The sequence below is a fragment of the Eriocheir sinensis genome, unplaced genomic scaffold (assembly GCF_024679095.1).
Source record: "Eriocheir sinensis breed Jianghai 21 unplaced genomic scaffold, ASM2467909v1 Scaffold415, whole genome shotgun sequence".
In the NCBI taxonomy this organism is placed as follows: Eukaryota; Metazoa; Arthropoda; class Malacostraca; order Decapoda; family Varunidae; genus Eriocheir; species Eriocheir sinensis.
In genome coordinates, this window is record NW_026111738.1 from 150,001 (window position 1) to 167,500 (window position 17,500).

At 40.5% G+C, this 17,500-nt stretch overlaps 1 protein-coding gene and 1 long non-coding RNA gene across 3 annotated transcripts in view; one reads left to right on the forward strand and one right to left on the reverse strand.

Moving 5' to 3' along the window:
• Positions 1 to 17,500, forward strand: part of LOC126992189 (histamine H2 receptor-like) — a gene marked incomplete at its 5' end in the record, with an annotated part of 46,201 nt that overhangs the window by 17,792 nt on the left and 10,909 nt on the right. The gene's annotated exons all lie outside the window — the stretch shown is intronic.
• On the reverse strand, positions 8,888 to 12,633 carry LOC126992195 (uncharacterized). 2 transcript variants are annotated; one of them, XR_007746337.1, is made up of 3 exons: positions 11,984 to 12,633; positions 9,691 to 9,783; positions 8,888 to 9,256 (listed from the first exon to the last, which is right to left on the reverse strand). It is a non-coding gene; the product is annotated as an uncharacterized LOC126992195 (long non-coding RNA). The 2 variants fall into 2 exon arrangements; XR_007746336.1 differs by lacking the exons at positions 8,888 to 9,256; positions 9,691 to 9,783 and adding exons at positions 10,665 to 10,797; positions 10,860 to 11,364.

Below are 17,500 nucleotides of genomic sequence, written 5' to 3' on the forward strand. Positions count from 1 at the left end.
CCCTTTTTTTCTCTATCTGCCTTCAATTCACCTTCTCTAGATCTCCATTAAATTTCACTTATTCTCTCTTCTCTCATTTTTTTCCTTTTTAATCTCTTCAAATTTACTTCTATTCTCTCTTTCTCCTTTCACTTTTCTATCTCTCCCTTCAATCTGACTTTTTTTCCTCTTTCTGCTTTCAATTTTCCTTTATTCATTATTTCTCCTTTCAATTTCACCTTTAACACTTTCTTTAATTCTGTATCACTTCTATTCTCCCTGCAAGTTAATTTTTCTATCCTTTTCCTTCTTCCTGTCATCATTTATATATATTTTCCATCTATGCCTTCAATTTAACTCTTTTTCTATTTTACTTTTTACTCCACTTCGTTTACATTTCTCTACGTGGTCTTCTTTCTTTCTTTCTTTATTCATTTTTTTAGTTATTCATCGATGTGTTTTCTGAGCTACACTCCACGTACTTTATCATCACTCTCATTTTTATTTTCCTGTACTTTTCCCTCAACCCCTTGGCTACGGGTGTTCCTTCTCTGTAATTAGATGGCGGTTGTGTTTGGCAAGCCTTTTATCCGCCTCCCGATGTATTTACGACAACCGTGAACAACGAGCGGTCCACACCCGGGCCTCGGTAAACACCTGTGCCTGACGCGCCGTGTGTTCACCTCTCAGTGTGTTTGCGGCGGCGGGGCTGAACCGGCGCCGTTATCAGAAGCATTCATGTTTTTGACGCGTCAGGAAGCACGTGTCGGGGAAAATAATCTGTCACAAAATTTATTCAAGGTTTATTTTTTAAGCAATACAAATCCTTTTCTTCCCTTGTTTATTTTTTCTGTATTCTTTATCTCTTTTCGTTTATATATAAGATAAGGTCAATAATAAGTTCCTCAATATTTCAGTCTCTTTTAGGCAATGCAATTATTTTATCTTGTTTATTCTTTATACTTTAACACTTTTTCGTTGACGTGTAAAGCAAGAAAAAAAGCAACTCGTCAATTTTTATTTTTTATACAATACAATATTTTTTTCCCTTTCTTGCTTATTCTGTTTATTTTATCTCCTTTCGTTTATATATAAATTACGTGACATATTATTACATCATTTCAGCATTCATTCGTTTCTTAATTAACTGCCGAATTTTCGAAACCCATTTGAAGGCTGACGCGTGTATCTGACAAGCCTTTAATGGAGCAATACTTCCCTTATTGTTTATGACATATGCCCCCTCTCTTTTCGTGTATGTGTAAGTTTAAAAGTGATACAAGATAAAAGAAAGAAAGTGTTAAAGGTGAAACTGATGGGAGAAATAATGAAGAAAGGAAAATTGAAAGCAGAAAGAGGAAAAAAAGTCAAATTGAAGGGAGAGATAGAAAAGCGAAAGGAGAAAGAGAGAATAGAAGTAAATTTGAAGAGATTAAAAAGGAAAAAGTGACAGAAGAGAGAATAAGTTAAATTTAATGGAGATGTAGAGAAGGTGAATTCAAGGGAGATAGAGAAAAAAAAAGGGTAAATTGAAATGAAACAGAGAAAAGGGTCTAATTGAAGAGAGGGAGAGAAAAAAGAAAAATTGTGGGGATAAAGTAAAATTAAAAGATTAACCTGTTATTTATTTATTCCTTAAGTGATTGCCGAATTTCCGAAACCCAATAAACTGGAGGGAGAAATAAGCAAAATTGTGGGGAGAAAGCAAAATTAGAAGGTCAACCTGTTATTTATTTATTCCTTAACTGATATCAACTTTCCGAAACCCAATAAACTGGTAACGCATGCATCTGACAAGCCTCCTGCTGATGTATTTAGGCCAACATTCACGATCAATGATATCGGAAGTGTTTATGTGTTTAACTTATCAATAACAACTTCAAAACGCACTATCACAGTCCATATTACTATTTTTTTTTAGCAATACGAGTGGAATTTTTCTACTGATCGTTTTCCCAAATGTCTCTTTTTTTTCAGTACATGTGAAGTTTTCCTATTGGTCTTTCTCCTTAATTTCTCTTCTTTTTTAGCAGTACAAGTGAAGTTTTCCTATCGGTCTTTCTCCTTAATTTCTCTTCTTTTTTTTTGCAGTACAAGTGAAGTTTTCCTATTGGTCTTTCTCCTTAATTTCTCTTCTTCTTTTTTCAGCAGTACAAGTGAAGTTTTCCTATTGGTCTTTCTCCTTAATTTCTCTTTTTTTTTTTGCAGTACAAGTGAAATTTTCCTATTGGTCTTTCTCCTTAATTTCTCTTCTTCTTTTTTCAGCAGTACAAGTGAAGTTTTCCTATTGGTCTTTCTCCTTAATTTCTCTTTTTTTTCAGCAGTACAAGTGAAGTTTTCCTACTCGTCTTCTTCAGTAATGTCTCTTCGTTTTTTTTTTTTTTTTAGCAGTACAAGTGAAGTTTTCCGGTGGCCCATTCATGGTTTATATATATTTTTTTTTTCGTTTGTAGTCGTGTTCAGCAGAAGAATAACTCGACATTCAGTGTTTTTTTTAATTATTTACTGATTTTTCGAAACTCAACGATTACATAACGCGAGCATCAGAAAAGCCTTTGATCGCCTTCTCAATCTATTTACCCGACCAATGATACCGAAAGTGTTTAGATATTTAACGTATTAAAAACTTCAAACACTATTACAACCTCGATATTATTTTTTTTTAGCAATACACGTGAAGTTTTCCGATGGTTCCTTCACATTTCTTTTTTTCTCGCTGTACAGTTATTTTTTTATTTATTAATTAGTAACTTTTTGACACTCAGCAATTAGATGACGTCTGTATTTGGTAAGCCTTTTATCCGCCTCCCGATGCATTTACGCCAATACTGAACAACCTCGCCATTACTTTCTTTGAGCAATACAAGTGAGGTTTTCCTATTGTTCTTCCTTCATAATTTCTCTTCTTCTTTAGCAATACAAGTGAAGTTTTCCTATTGTTCTTCCTTCATAATTTCTCATCTTCTTTAGCAATACAAGTGATATTTTCTTATTTTTCCTTCATATTTTCAATTTTTCCCTTTACAAATATGTTTAGCATAATATGAATAAATCGACATTCAATGATATTTTTACTAATTACCGAGCTCTCGAAATTCAGTAACTTAGTAACGCGTGTACCTGACAAGCCTTTAATCCGCCCCCGATGTATTTACGCCAGCAGTGAACGACCAGTGCTATCGAAAGCATTTACGTATTTGACGCATCAGTGGGAACATCAAAACAAATCTATCGCGTATGCATTTTTTTGAAACGACACAATATTTTTCTTCTTTTTTCCTATTGTTTATTTTTGGTATTTTTTCATCTTTTTTCGTTTGCAGGTGTGTTCAGCGTAAGAATAACTATGGATTCAGTAGGATTTTTTTATATCTTTTAATGTTTTTCTACAGATTTTTCATATATTGTTCATTTATTCTTTTCATCCTTTAGTTAACAAACGTGTTAGGCGTAAGAAAACATATTGTGATTTGCTAATTATATATTAAGTTTTTAATCTGCTTAATCTTTCCTATCGGTTTTATTTCTTTGCAGTTTATTTCTCCTTGTTTAAAAAGTGTGTTTAGCAAAAGAAGAACTCGGTAGTCAGAAAAAAATACTATGAACCGAGTCTTTTTATAATTTACTTCTGAAAAAAATATGAACCGAGTCTTTTTATAATTTACTTCTGAAAAAAATCTTGTGAACAGTCTTTTTTATAATTTACTTCAGAAAAAAATATGAACCGAGTCTTTTTATAATTTACTTTTGAAAAAAATCTTGTGAACCGAGTCTTTTTATAATTTACTTCTGAAAAAAATTATTGTGAACCGAGTCTTTTTTATAATTTACTTCAGAAAAAAAAATTATGAACAGAGTCTTTTCACAATTTACTTCTGAAAAAAATATGAACCGAGTCTTTTCACAATTTACTTCTGAAAAAAATATTATGAACCGAGTCTTTTCACAATTTACTGCGTTTCATGCCTCTTGGTGTTCTGTAGACTTTCTTTTCGTATACAGTGTGTTTGGCAAAGGAATAATTCTGCACATTCAAGATCCAATAATTGTCTAAGGCGTGTGTACCGGCTTATTCACCTTTCAATGTATTTACGCCGAGACTGACCGATCATTGCTATCAAAAGTATTTATGTTTTCTTTAAGTCTAGACAAACGTTTATTCACCTTTCAATATATTTACGCGAAGAGTGGACGATCAATGCTATCAAAAGTATTCATGTTTTCTTTAAGTCTCGACAATCGTTTATTCACCTTTCAATGTATTTACGCCAGACAGAACGATCAATGGTAGCAGAAGTATTCATGTTTTTAAGTCTCGGCAAATGTTTATTCACCTTTCAATGTATTTACGCAAAGAGTGAGTGGACGATCAATGTAATCAGAAATGTCCATATTTTTCACGTCTTCAAAACCGAACGCTCAGAGAGAATAAATAAGTAGGTCTCTTTCACGGCATTCAATCAAGATATTTTCTTTTTATTCGGTAATGCATGATTTTTTTTTTCGTTTTTATTTGAAGTTTTATTTGCTTTCAATCTGCTGTCGATCTTCTTTGGTTTCCTCGCGTGCTTACAACGAAAATAACTAAGTGAGAGAGAGAGAGAGAGAGAGAGAGAGAGAGAATCTTTGCTATTGCAGGTGTGCGTGAGTGAGCATTATAAAGGTACAAGTGTGTGTGTGTGTGTGTGTGTGTGTGTGTGTGTGTGTGTGTGTGTGTGTGTGTGTGTGTTCATGGCATGTTAAGTTAGCAATCGACGTAGATAGGACTGCACGATATGGAGGAGGAGGAGGAGGAGGAGGAGGAGGAGGAGGAAGAGGAGGGGAAGGAAGGGGGACGATATTAAGGAAGAGAATAAGGCTGGGTTCACACGAGACATGGTCAGTGGCCACCACAAAAAATGGTCGCCACGAAAAATGGTGAGTAGGTGCACCCTGCACACGAGCCACTCGGTGGCGGCCACTAATGAGGTCAGTACGTGGCGTTATGGATCTCGTAGTGGTAGCAGCTGTCTGTGCTCTCTTGGCAAAAACCGCAGAAGAAAGTACTGGGTTCACCTCATAGTTAGCAACAGACTACTGCGTCTAGCATTCCACACATTATTTGCAGAACTAAAAGAGCACCCTGATACTTTTTTTTTTTTTTTTTTACTACTTCAGGAAGTCACAGGACAGCTTTAAAATCATCTAATGACAGTAATTGGTCCACGTATAACACGGCAGGACACCAACATGAGGAAGTGTGTGCCAGTAGAAGAGAGACTTGCGGTAATCTTAATGTAAGGCTGAACATGAAGAATATAAAGTCACATTAGATGTACGTAATTTATTGACAATTCAGCAGTCTTTGCGGTTACATAAGATTTCCACTTTTTACTTCTTAATAAATAAAACTACCACATTCAGAAGTTAATTCACACCAGAATCTATTAATATGCAAAACTGTCAAACGAAGTGAAACATTAATTCTGAAAGCATGTAAGAGCTTATTCATCATGTCCTGAACACAAGTTATGCGTGAAGGTCATACTTATACATCATGAAAGTTATAATTCATAAAGGTCAGTGTCAAGACAGAGGGAAAGCGGCGGGTGGCAGGGTGGTGGCCGCCGATAGTGGCTCGTGTGCACGCTGCCGTTTCAAACAACGGTATCCATCGCCGCCACAGTGGCGTGGTCGGAAAAAATGGCTCCGCCGCCACAACTCGCCACTGTTTTGTGGCGACCACAAAAAAGTGTCCCGTGTGCATGCACCCATAGAGATGTGTGTGTTCTATTTTGACCATTATTTTGTGGCGGCCACTGACCACTAAAAAGTGGCCCGTGTGAATCCAGCCTAATTGTTGGATAGACGAAGAGAAGGGGAGAACATGGAAACATGGACGAACAGGCAGCAGAAAGCCTACTGGCTCATTGCAAAGCTGCCTGCTTTTAGTAATTTAATCAATCCGTTAACCACAGGAATAACCTGCGGAAAGTATTAAAGCACTACTGGACGTACTCGGGAATGAGGTATGTTCAGAGCTGACAGCCAGCGGGTGTTGGGTCACAGGGCCACGAAGCTTGAGCTATTCTTTCAATTATCGTAAATTACCTGTGTTTCTCTGGGGCTTGTAACAATTACACTTCAATATAATAAGTGACACTATTGTTAATAATAATGTAGCTGATCATTCTCGTTGTTTTATTTATTGGTAAACGAGAGAAAATATAAATGCTGTCCGGCAGCCTCTCCTCATCCAAAATCGTTTTTGTATGAAAGCCCTGTGAACTTTTTAAAAGAAAAATTCTATTTACATTACAATATTTGCCGAGTACCTGCCGTGGGTGTATCAGTGTCGCCCTCGGTGAAGTTTATCAAAAACATTAGGGCGTGAGGGCCGGCCAGGCATCTCGACAACCCCCACCCCCCCCAACACTAGGAAGGCCAGGTGTTTGTGTCTCAGTGCGGTCACCGGCTTCCGCTCCCAGTATGTTATATTCCGCCCTCTAGTGACTGGCACTGACTGCTGGTTGTTGTGTGAGATGAACCAAGACCTTGGGTGGACGCCTGCCGCTACCAGGAGCGTGGGCAGGTCAAAGGTGATGCCGTTTAAAGCCAGGAGTTGTGGGTGGAGGGAAACACAATTGGACGGAAGCCAATGTCGCACACGGACAAAAAACAAAGGAGGCTCGCTTTCTGCCGAGATGCCTGGCGCCCAAATGTTTTTGATAAATTTCGCCGAAGGCGACACTGATGCACCCAAAGCAGGTACTCAGCATATAATGTAATGTAAATAATATTTTTTAAAAGCTCATTTCTGCTTGGTTTCACAGGTCTTTCATGCAAGAACGATTTTGGATGAGGAGAGGCTGAGGGACAGCATTTATATTTTCTCTCGTTTACCAATCAATAAAACAACGAGAATGATCAGCTACATTTTTATTAACAATAGTGTCACTTATTATATTGAAGCGTAATTGTTGCAAGTCCCAGAGAAACACAGGTAATATATGATAACTGAAAGAATAGCTCAAGCTCCGTGAGCCCTGTGACCCTATCACTGGTGACACCTGCTAAGAATGAATATACTCCCGACGCAACCAAGTGACGATCAAGGCGATTTGTTAAGGAGTTAATCGTTTCCGCACTAACACTCCTGCAGGAAGGCTGTTCCAGTGGCGGACAACTCTAGTCGAAAAAGAGCTCCTGCCGATATCTGTACTGCATCGCTTGGCTTGAATTGTTTTACCGTTGTTTCTTGTTCTCAGGTTAGTTTGTAGAGTGAAGAGTTTAGAGTGATCGACATTGCTGAACTTGTTCAGGTACTTGAGGACTTGTATCATGTCTCCCCGCAATCGTCTCTTTTCCAACGAGAACAGGTTGAGTCGCTTGAGTCATTTTTGGTAAGGTTGGAGGAAGAGGAGGGAGACTATTAAAATCAAACACAAACAAATGAATAAAAAGTTAAATTATCATCAAATAAATTCTCTCTCTCTCTCTCTCTCTCTCTCTCTCTCTCTCATGGTTATTCTCCTTCCCTATGTTACGAAAACACACAAGCAATCCTCGCTGAGTGGCCTTTGAGCGGCGGTACTCGGCTCACGCATGCACTCTCCGGGACACCAAACAAACAGAGAGACCGGAATAAGCTTGTTGAGTGGCCCGTTGCATCATAGTTCTGAGAGAGAGAGAGAGAGAGAGAGAGAGAGAGAGAGAGAGAGAGAGAGAGAGAGGCGGATATGATTGGGTTGCTCTTAATGCTCAGTGAGTGGGACGAAAAACAAACAAACGAGGCGTGAAAATGCTTGATGAGTGGCCGGCCGAGTGGAGGATTAGGTGTTATGCTTCCTGAGGGGCCTTGAGCACGTCCCTTGGAGGGGGATATTTTTTTTTTTCTTCAGTGAATTTATATTTTTTCTTACTTTTTTTTTTCTTCACTTCTCATCCATCAGTGGTCTCGATTTGAAAGGATTTTTACTTTTTTTTTACTTTTTCCATTTCCTTTTATATTTTTTTTACTTTATTATTTTTACTTTGCTTCACTATTTTTTTACTTTTTAACTTTTTCCATTTCCTTTTTTTCCTTTTTTTACTATTATTTTTACTTTGCTTTACTATTTTTTTACTTATTACTTTTTTATTTCTACTTTTTTGATACTTATTTTACTTTACCCTTTTTACTTCACTATTTTTTTGTTTTTTTTTATATTATTTTATCTTTTTTACTTTCTTTATTCTTTTTCTTCAGTTCCCTTTAGTGGTCTCGACATGAAAGGACTTTTTACGTAATGACCATAATTCATTTTCCATTTCATTATACTTTTCCGATCTATAAAGTCTTATTATATATATTTTTTTCCTTTGAGAGTTCTAATGTGAATTTTTTACTTAATATGAGAAGAATTTGACTTAATAATCATAATTTTCTTCTTAACTTTTTTGGAAGTCTGTGAAGATATTTTTTATTGCATTTTATTCCCAGTAATTGCTTTGGAATGTAAGGATTTTTTTTATATGCTATCCTTGCTAACTTTTATCAACTTTTTTTTTGACCGTGCAGGATTTATGTCTTTCTTACCATAATATATCATCGTTTCTCTGTCGCTAAAATATGTATGGGAATTATATGTCTTAGTAACTATAATATTTTCTACTTGAGGTTCTAATGTTATGCGAGGAACCTTTTCGTCTTAATGTTCGTAATATATTCTTCATAAGCATTGTATATGTATTTGTAGGCATTTTCTTTTATGTAGCCTAACCTAACCTAACCTAACCTAACCTTCACTTGTTTTAAAATACAAAAGTGTCCCTCGATAATATACAGCAGTTATCCTTTCATCATCATCATCATCATCATTATCATCTAGAAACAGAAAACAAATTAAAGCTGCTCAACCGTTACATCAAAGAACTGCCATCACCATCACCACCACCATCATCATCATCATCATCATCATCATCATCATCATCGGTTCAGGGTATAAAAAGAAGCGGTACAATAAGACTAATCCTTTTGTGGCCTGCGTGTGTGTGTGTGTGTGTGCGTGCGTGTGACCCTTATGTGACCTGCGTGTGTGTGTGTCCCATTACCAAACCTTCCCCTATCAACCAGTCCCATTACCAATCCTTCCCCTATCCACCAGTCCCATTACCAATCCTTCCCCTATCCACCTGTCCCATTGCCAATCCTTCCCCTATCCACCAGTCCCATTACCAACCCTTCCCCTATCCACCAGTCCCATTACCAATCCTTCCCCTATCCACCAGTCCCATTACCAACCCTTCCCCTATCCACCTGTCCCATTACCAACCCTTCCCCTATCCACCAGTCCCATTACCAATCCTTCCCCTATCCACCAGTCCTATTACCAACCCTTCCCCTATCCACCAGTCCCATTACCAACCCTTCCCCTATCCACCAGTCCCATTACCAATCCTTCCCCTATCCACCAGTCCCATTACCAACCCTTCCCCTATCAACCAGTCCCATTACCAATCCTTCCCCTATCCACCAGTCCCATTACCAATCCTTCCCCTATCCACCTGTCCCATTACCAATCCTTCCCCTATCCACCAGTCCCATTACCAACCCTTCCCCTATCCACCAGTCCCATTACCAATCCTTCCCCTATCCACCAGTCCCATTACCAACCCTTCCCCTATCCACCAGTCCCATTACCAATCCTTCCCCTATCCACCAGTCCCATTAACAATCCTTACCCTATCCACCTGTCCCATTACCAACCCTTCCCCTATCCACCAGTCCCATTACCAATCCTTCCCCTATCCACCAGTCCCATTACCAATCCTTCCCCTATCCACCTGTCCCATTACCAACCCTTCCCCTATCAACCAGTCCCATTACCAATCCTTCCCCTATCCACCAGTCCCATTACCAATCTTTCCCCTATCCACCAGTCCCATTACCAACCCTTCCCCTATCCACCAGTCCCATTACCAATCCTTCCCCTATCCACCAGGCCCATTACCAATCCTTCCCCTATCCACCAGTAACATTACCAACCCTTCCCCTATCCACCAGTCCCATTACCAATCCTTCCCCTATCCACCTGTCCCATTACCAACCCTTCCCCTATCCACCAGTAACATTACCAATCCTTCCCCTATCCACCAGTCCCATTACCAACCCTTCCCCTATCCACCAGTCCCATTACCAACCCTTCCCCTATCCACGAGTCCCATTACCAATCCTTCCCCTATCCACCAGTCCCATTACCAACCCTTCCCCTATCCACCAGTCCCATTACCAACCCTTCCCCTATCCACCAGTCCCATTACCAATCCTTCCGCTATCCACCAGTCCCATTACCAACCTTCCCCTATAGACCAGTCCCATTACCAACCCTTCCCCTCTAGACCAGTCCCATTACCAACCCTTTCCCTATCCACCAGTCCCATTACCAATCCTTCCCCTATCCACCAGTCCCATTACCAACCCTTCCCCTATCCACCAGTCCCATTACCAACCCTTCTCCTATCCACCAGTCCCATTACCAATCCTTCCCCTATCCACCAGTCCCATTACCAACCCTTCCCCTATCCACCAGTCCCATTACCAACCCTTCACCTATCCACCAGTCCCATTACCAATCCTTCCACTATCCACCAGTCCCATTACCAATCCTTCCCCAATCCACCAGACCCATTACCAACCCTTCCCTTTATCCACCAGTCCCATTACCAATCCTTCCCCTATCCACCACTCCCATTACCAACCCTTCCCCTATCCACCTGTCCCATTACCAACCCTTCCCCTATTAACCAGTCCCATTACCAATCCTTCCCCTATCCACCAGTCCCATTACCAACCCTTCCCTTATCCACCAGTCCCATTACCAATCCTTCCCCTATCCACCAGTCCCATTACCAACCCTTACCCTATCCACCAGTCCCATTACCAACCCTTCCCCTATCCACCAGTCCCATTACCAATCCTTCCCCTATCCACCAGTCCCATTACCAACCCTTCCCCTATCCACCAGTCCCATTACCAATCCTTCCACTATCCACCAGTCCCATTACCAACCCTTCCCCTATCCACCAGTCCCATTACCAACTCTTCCCCTATCCACCAGTCCCATTACCAATCCTTCCCCTATCCACCAGTCCCATTACCAATCCTTCCCCTATCCACCAGTCCCATTACCAACCCTTCCCCTATCCACGAGTCCCATTACCAACCCTTCCCCTATCCACCAGTCCCATTACCAATCCTTCCCCTATCCACCAGTCCCATTACCAGTCTTTCCCCTATCCACCAGTCCCATTACCAACCCTTCCCCTATCCACCAGTCCCATTACCAACCCTTCACCTATCCACCAGTCCCATTACCAATCCTTCCGCTATCCACCAGTCCCATTACCAACCCTTCCCCTATCCACCTGTCCCATTACCAACCCTTCCTCTATCCACCAGTCCCATTACCAATCCTTCCCCTATCCACCAGTCCCATTACCAACCCTTCCCCTATCCACCAGTCCCATTACCAACCCTTCCCCTATCCACCAGTCCCATTACTAACCCTTCCCCTATCCACCAGTCCCATTACCAACCCTTCCCCTATCCACCAGTCCCATTACTATCCCTTCCCCTATCCACCAGTCCCATTACCAACCCTTCCCCTATCCACCAGTCCCATTACCAATCCTTCCGCTATCCACCAGGCCCATTACCAACCCTTCCCCTATCCACCAGTCCCATTACCAACCCTTCCCCTATCCACCAGTCCCATTACTAACCCTTCCCTTATCCACCAGTCCCATTACCAATCCTTCCCCTATCCACCAGTCCCATTACCAACCCTTCCCCTATCCACCAATCCCATTACCAATCCTTCCTCTATCCACCAGTCCCATTTCTAACCCTCCCCTATCCACCAGTCCCATTACCAATCCTTTCCCTATCCACCAGTCCCATTATCAATCCTTCCCCTATCCACCAGTCCCATTACCAATCCTTTCCCTATCCACCAGTCCCATTACCAATCCTTCCCCTATCCACCTGTCCCATTACCAACCCTTCCCCTATCCACCAGTCCCATTACCAATCCTTCCCCTATCCACCAGTCCCATTACCAACCCTTCCCCTATCCACCAGTCCCATTACCAACCCTTCCCCTATCCACCAGTCCCATTACCAATCCTTCCCCTATCCACCAGTCCCATTACCAGTCCTTCCCCTATCCACCAGTCCCATTACCAACCCTTCCCCTATCCACCAGTCCCATTACCAACCCTTCCCCTATCCACCAGTCCCATTACCAATCCTTCCGCTATCCACCAGTCCCATTACCAACCCTTCCCCTATCCACCTGTCCCATTACCAACCCTTCCCCTATCCACCAGTCCCATTACCAATCCTGTGTGTGTGTGTGTGTGTGTGTACCTGCTGCCTCGCCCGGAGAAATCTTTATACCTGTGGCGTCAGATAATTGGGCCGGAGTCTTGCTTACCTGGGCAGAAGAGAAACAGGGCCGCGGAGAACCTGAAGAAGAGAAACAGAAGGGTGAGACACACTTATCCTCCTCCTTCTATTCCCTATTCTTCCTTCTTCTCCTATTACCTTCTCACCTCCCTTCTGGCTTTCCCTATTATCTTCTTCTCTTCCCTCTTCCACGAACATCAAACCTATTCCGCTATTTTTTTCCTTTATTCCTTTTTCTGTTTACTGTTTCCTTCCCTTTACCTCCTTCTTTCACTTCTCCTCCCACACACATCCGTTGTTAAAGCAAGCGTGGGAGGTACACACACACACACACACACACACACACACACACACACACACACACACACACACACACACACACACACACGTCGGTACACACACACACACACAAAAAAAAAATATCCTCGTAGGCCTTCACATCCACCCACATACATTATTAAAAAGAAAAACGACGGATGGTTCTGAGAATATTACAAAAGCTTTCTGCGTAAGTGATCGTAAAAAGAGCTGCGTTATTGTGTTTGAGAATAATTAATAAAGCTCAGTCTAAAAGGGGAGAACAATCCGCTTTCGTAAACTGCTCCGGAAATGAGCGTCCAAAAATATATTCTCCACACTTCCGAATAAAAGATTGAGAACTGGATTGTGTTTAGGCGAATTAATCATCGTATACTAAAAAGAAGAATAAATAAAAAAAAATGAAGGGCAGATTAACACAATAAATGATGGAACAATATAGGAAAAGACCTGCAAAAGCCTTATTATTATACTCTAGAAAATAACATGAAAGGGATGAAGAAGAGGGAAGAGAAATTATGAAAGAAGTGGAAATTAACGTAAACAAGACAAAATATAGGAACGAGACATGAAAAAGAAAAGGCGCGCAAAACGAAATAAAATAGGAAAAATACAAAGGCAATAAAAATGGCATGGAAATAGTGAATAAATAAGGAGTAATGCAAAAAGAAAAAGAAATACACCCCTTTCAAATATTAGAATCGTCTCACTCTCACTCACTAGGGTAGGCGGTGGCTGAGTGGTTAGCGTGCGGGCATTGCATTCACCACGCCACGGACAACGTCGGTTCGAATCCCCACGCTACCACCCGGGATTTTTCAGTCACCGCCGAGTGGCCTAAGACTACCCACATGCTGTCCAGAAGATCACCCATCAACCCGGACTCTAGAAGAAACCGTCCAGTGAATCAAGAATGAGTTCCGAGGGGCAGCATGAGCCAAGCATAACTGGCGCAACGATAAGAATTCCCTGCGCCATATTGGGCTTGAACTGACCACCAGGCCCCTGAAAACAAACAAAATATATATCCGGTTTATAATAGTCTTTTCGTAAACAACAAAAAACTTTCCTGACCTTTTCCAAATAACACACTGAAAATATATATAAACAAACTTCATTATTTTTAAGCGAGTTCCCTATCACTTGAATCTGAAGAAAAAACTATAAACACGAGAGATATTATTCTCTCCTCTATACCAATCTGATCACAGGAAGGTTCAGTGAGCCGAGAGAGGATCCCATTTTCATTGACTACTTTTATCAGCCCATTCAGACGCCAAAGGAAAGTAAATAAATAAAAGAAAAACGAGGAAGATAAGGAAAAAAGGGACTATTAGATTATTTCTCCCATAGGTCTTCGTTACAGGGTTATAAAGTGTGTTCTGATTTGAGAAGTATGAAGAATTTTTAGTATTTTTGGTATTTTAGGGATTTTATGTGTCTTCTAAGTGTATTTAAGTGTTTTCTAAGTCAATTCTGGTTGATTAAGTTAGTTCCATTCATTTACTTACGACCTTATAGCCTAAATGAAGGACAAAATTGGTAGATAGATAAATAGCAATATAGATAGATTGAGAGCAAGAGAGAGAGAGAGAGAGAGAATGACGTTACTCAATCTTATGGTCTTAATTTACCTTTCAACACCTTCGAAGAGTGAGTAAACAAACATGAATGAAGATCTCTCTCTCTCTCTCTCTCGCTCTCTCTCTCATTAACTCTTATAAACATTGGATCAAGGTAATCATTTTTTAATCGTTTTAATTAAACTTTTTCTATCTGATTCTGCACTTTTATTTTTTAGAGAGATTTAGATTACAATTTTTATAAACTTTTCTTTGTAGATTTGATCTCTCTCTCTCTCTCTCTCTCTCTCTCTCTCTCTCTCTCTCTCTCTCTCTCTCTCTCTCTCTCTCTCTCTCTCTCTCTCTCTCTCTCTCTCTCTCTCTCTCTCAGAAATGAAAGCGTCTTTGATCAGATAAAAGTGTGTGTGTGTGTGTGTGTGTGTGTGTGTGTGTGTGTGTGTGTGTGTGTGTGTGTGTGTGTGTACGTCAGAATCCTTTTTGTACGTACACATGAAAGATGTGTGTGTGTATAACTGACATGATCTTCCGTCTTAAAAAAAAAAAAAATAAATAAATAAAAAAATCTGATCCGATGGAAGAAAGAAAAAAAGAAAAAAGTATAAATCCAGAAACCTTTCAGAGTATAAGGCAATAAATACTTACATGGTGTGTGTGTGTGTGTGTGTGTGTGTGTGTGTGGGTGTGGGTGTGTGTGTGTGTGAGTGTGTGTGTGTGTGTGTGTGTGTGTTTTCCCCTAATTTTCTTCTCACTTCGTTTTCCATTGAGAGAGAGAGAGAGAGAGAGAGAGAGAGAGAGAGAGAGAGAGAGAGTTTCTAACTGTGACAAATCAAACTAAGAAATTACCTCCTATAAATTCTCTCTCTCTCTCTCTCTCTCTCTCTCTCTCTCTCTCTCTCTGTTGACCATCCACACTACCCTCCCATAAATCCTCCTCCTCCTCCTCCTCCTCCTCCTATGTATTCCTATGTATTCCTCCTCCTCCTCCTCCTCCTCCTCCTCCTCCTTCTCCTCCTCTTCCTCCTCGTCCTCCTCCTCCTACAATCTTTTAACCTTTCTACTTCGTTTCTTCAAATAGTAAATTCTCCTCCTTCCTCTCCTCCTCCTCCTCTTCTTCCTCCTCCATCTCCTCCTCCTTCTCCATCGGTTCCGCTTAAATGCACTCTTCTTTCCTCCTCCTCCTCCTCCTCCTCCTCCGATCTTACCACCTTCTCTTATCCTTTAACTCTCCTTCTTCTCCTCCTCCTCCTCCTCCTAACCTCTTCCTTCTCTGATCTTTACCTCCTTGGCTTACCCTTTTAACTTTTAGGCTCCTCCTCCTCCTCCTCCTCCTCTTCCTCCTTCTCCTCCTTTAAAGTCAACACGCGAGCCGTTTATCAAGTCTCGCACGTGTTTATTTCCCGGTTTATTTGTGTTTATCTTTATTCCTCCGTTTACTGCCTCTCCTTATTTGTGTTTACTCCTCTGTCTCTCTTTTATCGCCTCTAAACACTCTATTTACTCCGTTCCTTCATGTGCGTCACGTTGTGGGGGAGGGGGAGGAGGAGGAGGAGGAGGAGGAGGAGGAGGAGGAGGAGGAGGAGGAGAAGAGAGAGAGAGAGAGAGAGAGAGAGAGAGATTTAATTATTCTCTCTCTCTCTCTCTCTCTCTCTCTCTTAATTTATATATGGCTATTGTTTACAGTTAATAGAGGCACCAAGCGGCCGTGTGTGTGTGTGTGTGTGTGTGTGTGTGTGTGTGTGTGTGTGTGTGTGTGTGTGTGTGTGTGTGTGTGTGTGTGCGTGAATAAATATAAAAATCAGTCTCTAATTGGCCTCTAATTCATGTTAATAAAAATTAGACGACGTTAATTTGTATGAGAGAGAGAGAGAGAGAGAGAGAGAGAGAGAGAGAGAGAGAGAGAGAGAGAGAGAGAGAGAGAGAGAGAGAGAGAGAGAGAGAGAGAGAGAGAGAAACAAACCAAGGAATGATAAAAAGTAAACTAAGAAGAAAGGATCGAGTAATATAAAGTAAAGTAAATAATAAAGAAATCACAGGTAGGAAGAAAATGGTAAGAAAGAAGAAATGCAAGGAAGAAGAGTAACCAGGAAAGAAAGATGAAAATAGAGTAAAATATTATAATGAGAAGCAAAGAAATCACAGGTAGGAAAAAAATAGGGAAAGGTTGGCAGGCAGAAAATCCAGGTGAGAACAGGTAAAAAGGTGTTCCTCCGCCTCACCTGAGCATTGTACCTTTAATTATGAGGGCGACAGGTACACAGCCAACACACACACACACACACACACACACACACACACACACACACACACACACACAAGAATAGAACCGAACAAGATACTGAGATGGAAAAAAAAAAGAAATTAGGAAAACAAGAAAAAATAAAAGAAAAACACTGCAAGAACATGAAAATCTGATCTGTTGTGTTCTACTGAGAGGCTTGGTAAAGGTGATTGTATTAGTGATAGTGCTGGTGATGACGAGGTGATTGGGTTGTTAAATTTATGAACCCGGTAAAGATGATATTGAAAGTTGGTGATCGTGGTGGTGATAAGATGAAGAGAACAGCAGGAAAACAAGAATAATGAGAAGTTAAACCACTGCCAATTATTTTTTCTAACTCTGTATTAAAACTTGGAAGAAAAATTCACACACACGCATTTCGCTTTTACGAACTTCAGACTTCGTTCGCTTTAGTCAGACTTTACTCGGTTTCTTTTTTTATTGCAAGCCGAGAACATACTAAATCTTCTTATGATACCAATAACAGATTCTAGTTAAGCAATAAATTACAAACGGCTTTATATTTATTATTATTTTATACATAACCTTACTACCATCACCACTAGTACTAATAATGCCATTAACTTTATCTAGCTATTCATTCTGACAAACGATTCTTTTTCTTTTTACGTTATTCTACATTTAACCTTACTTTTAAAAGCCAGATTACTACCACACGACATACTATTTTTTCGCAGTCTACCCTTTTTTAAAATTTCGGTTTTGTTTTTGCCCTTGAGATGCTCCCTTCACTGTCAAAATATAGGGTCATCACCACCACTAACATTGCCTTTTTTTTTTACCTCATCACACAACAGATTACCTTGTCTCTTTAATACCCTCTGCTTCATCTCATCACCGCCATCACTATGTCATCTTTACCGGGCTACTAAATTCAACAACCACATAACTCCG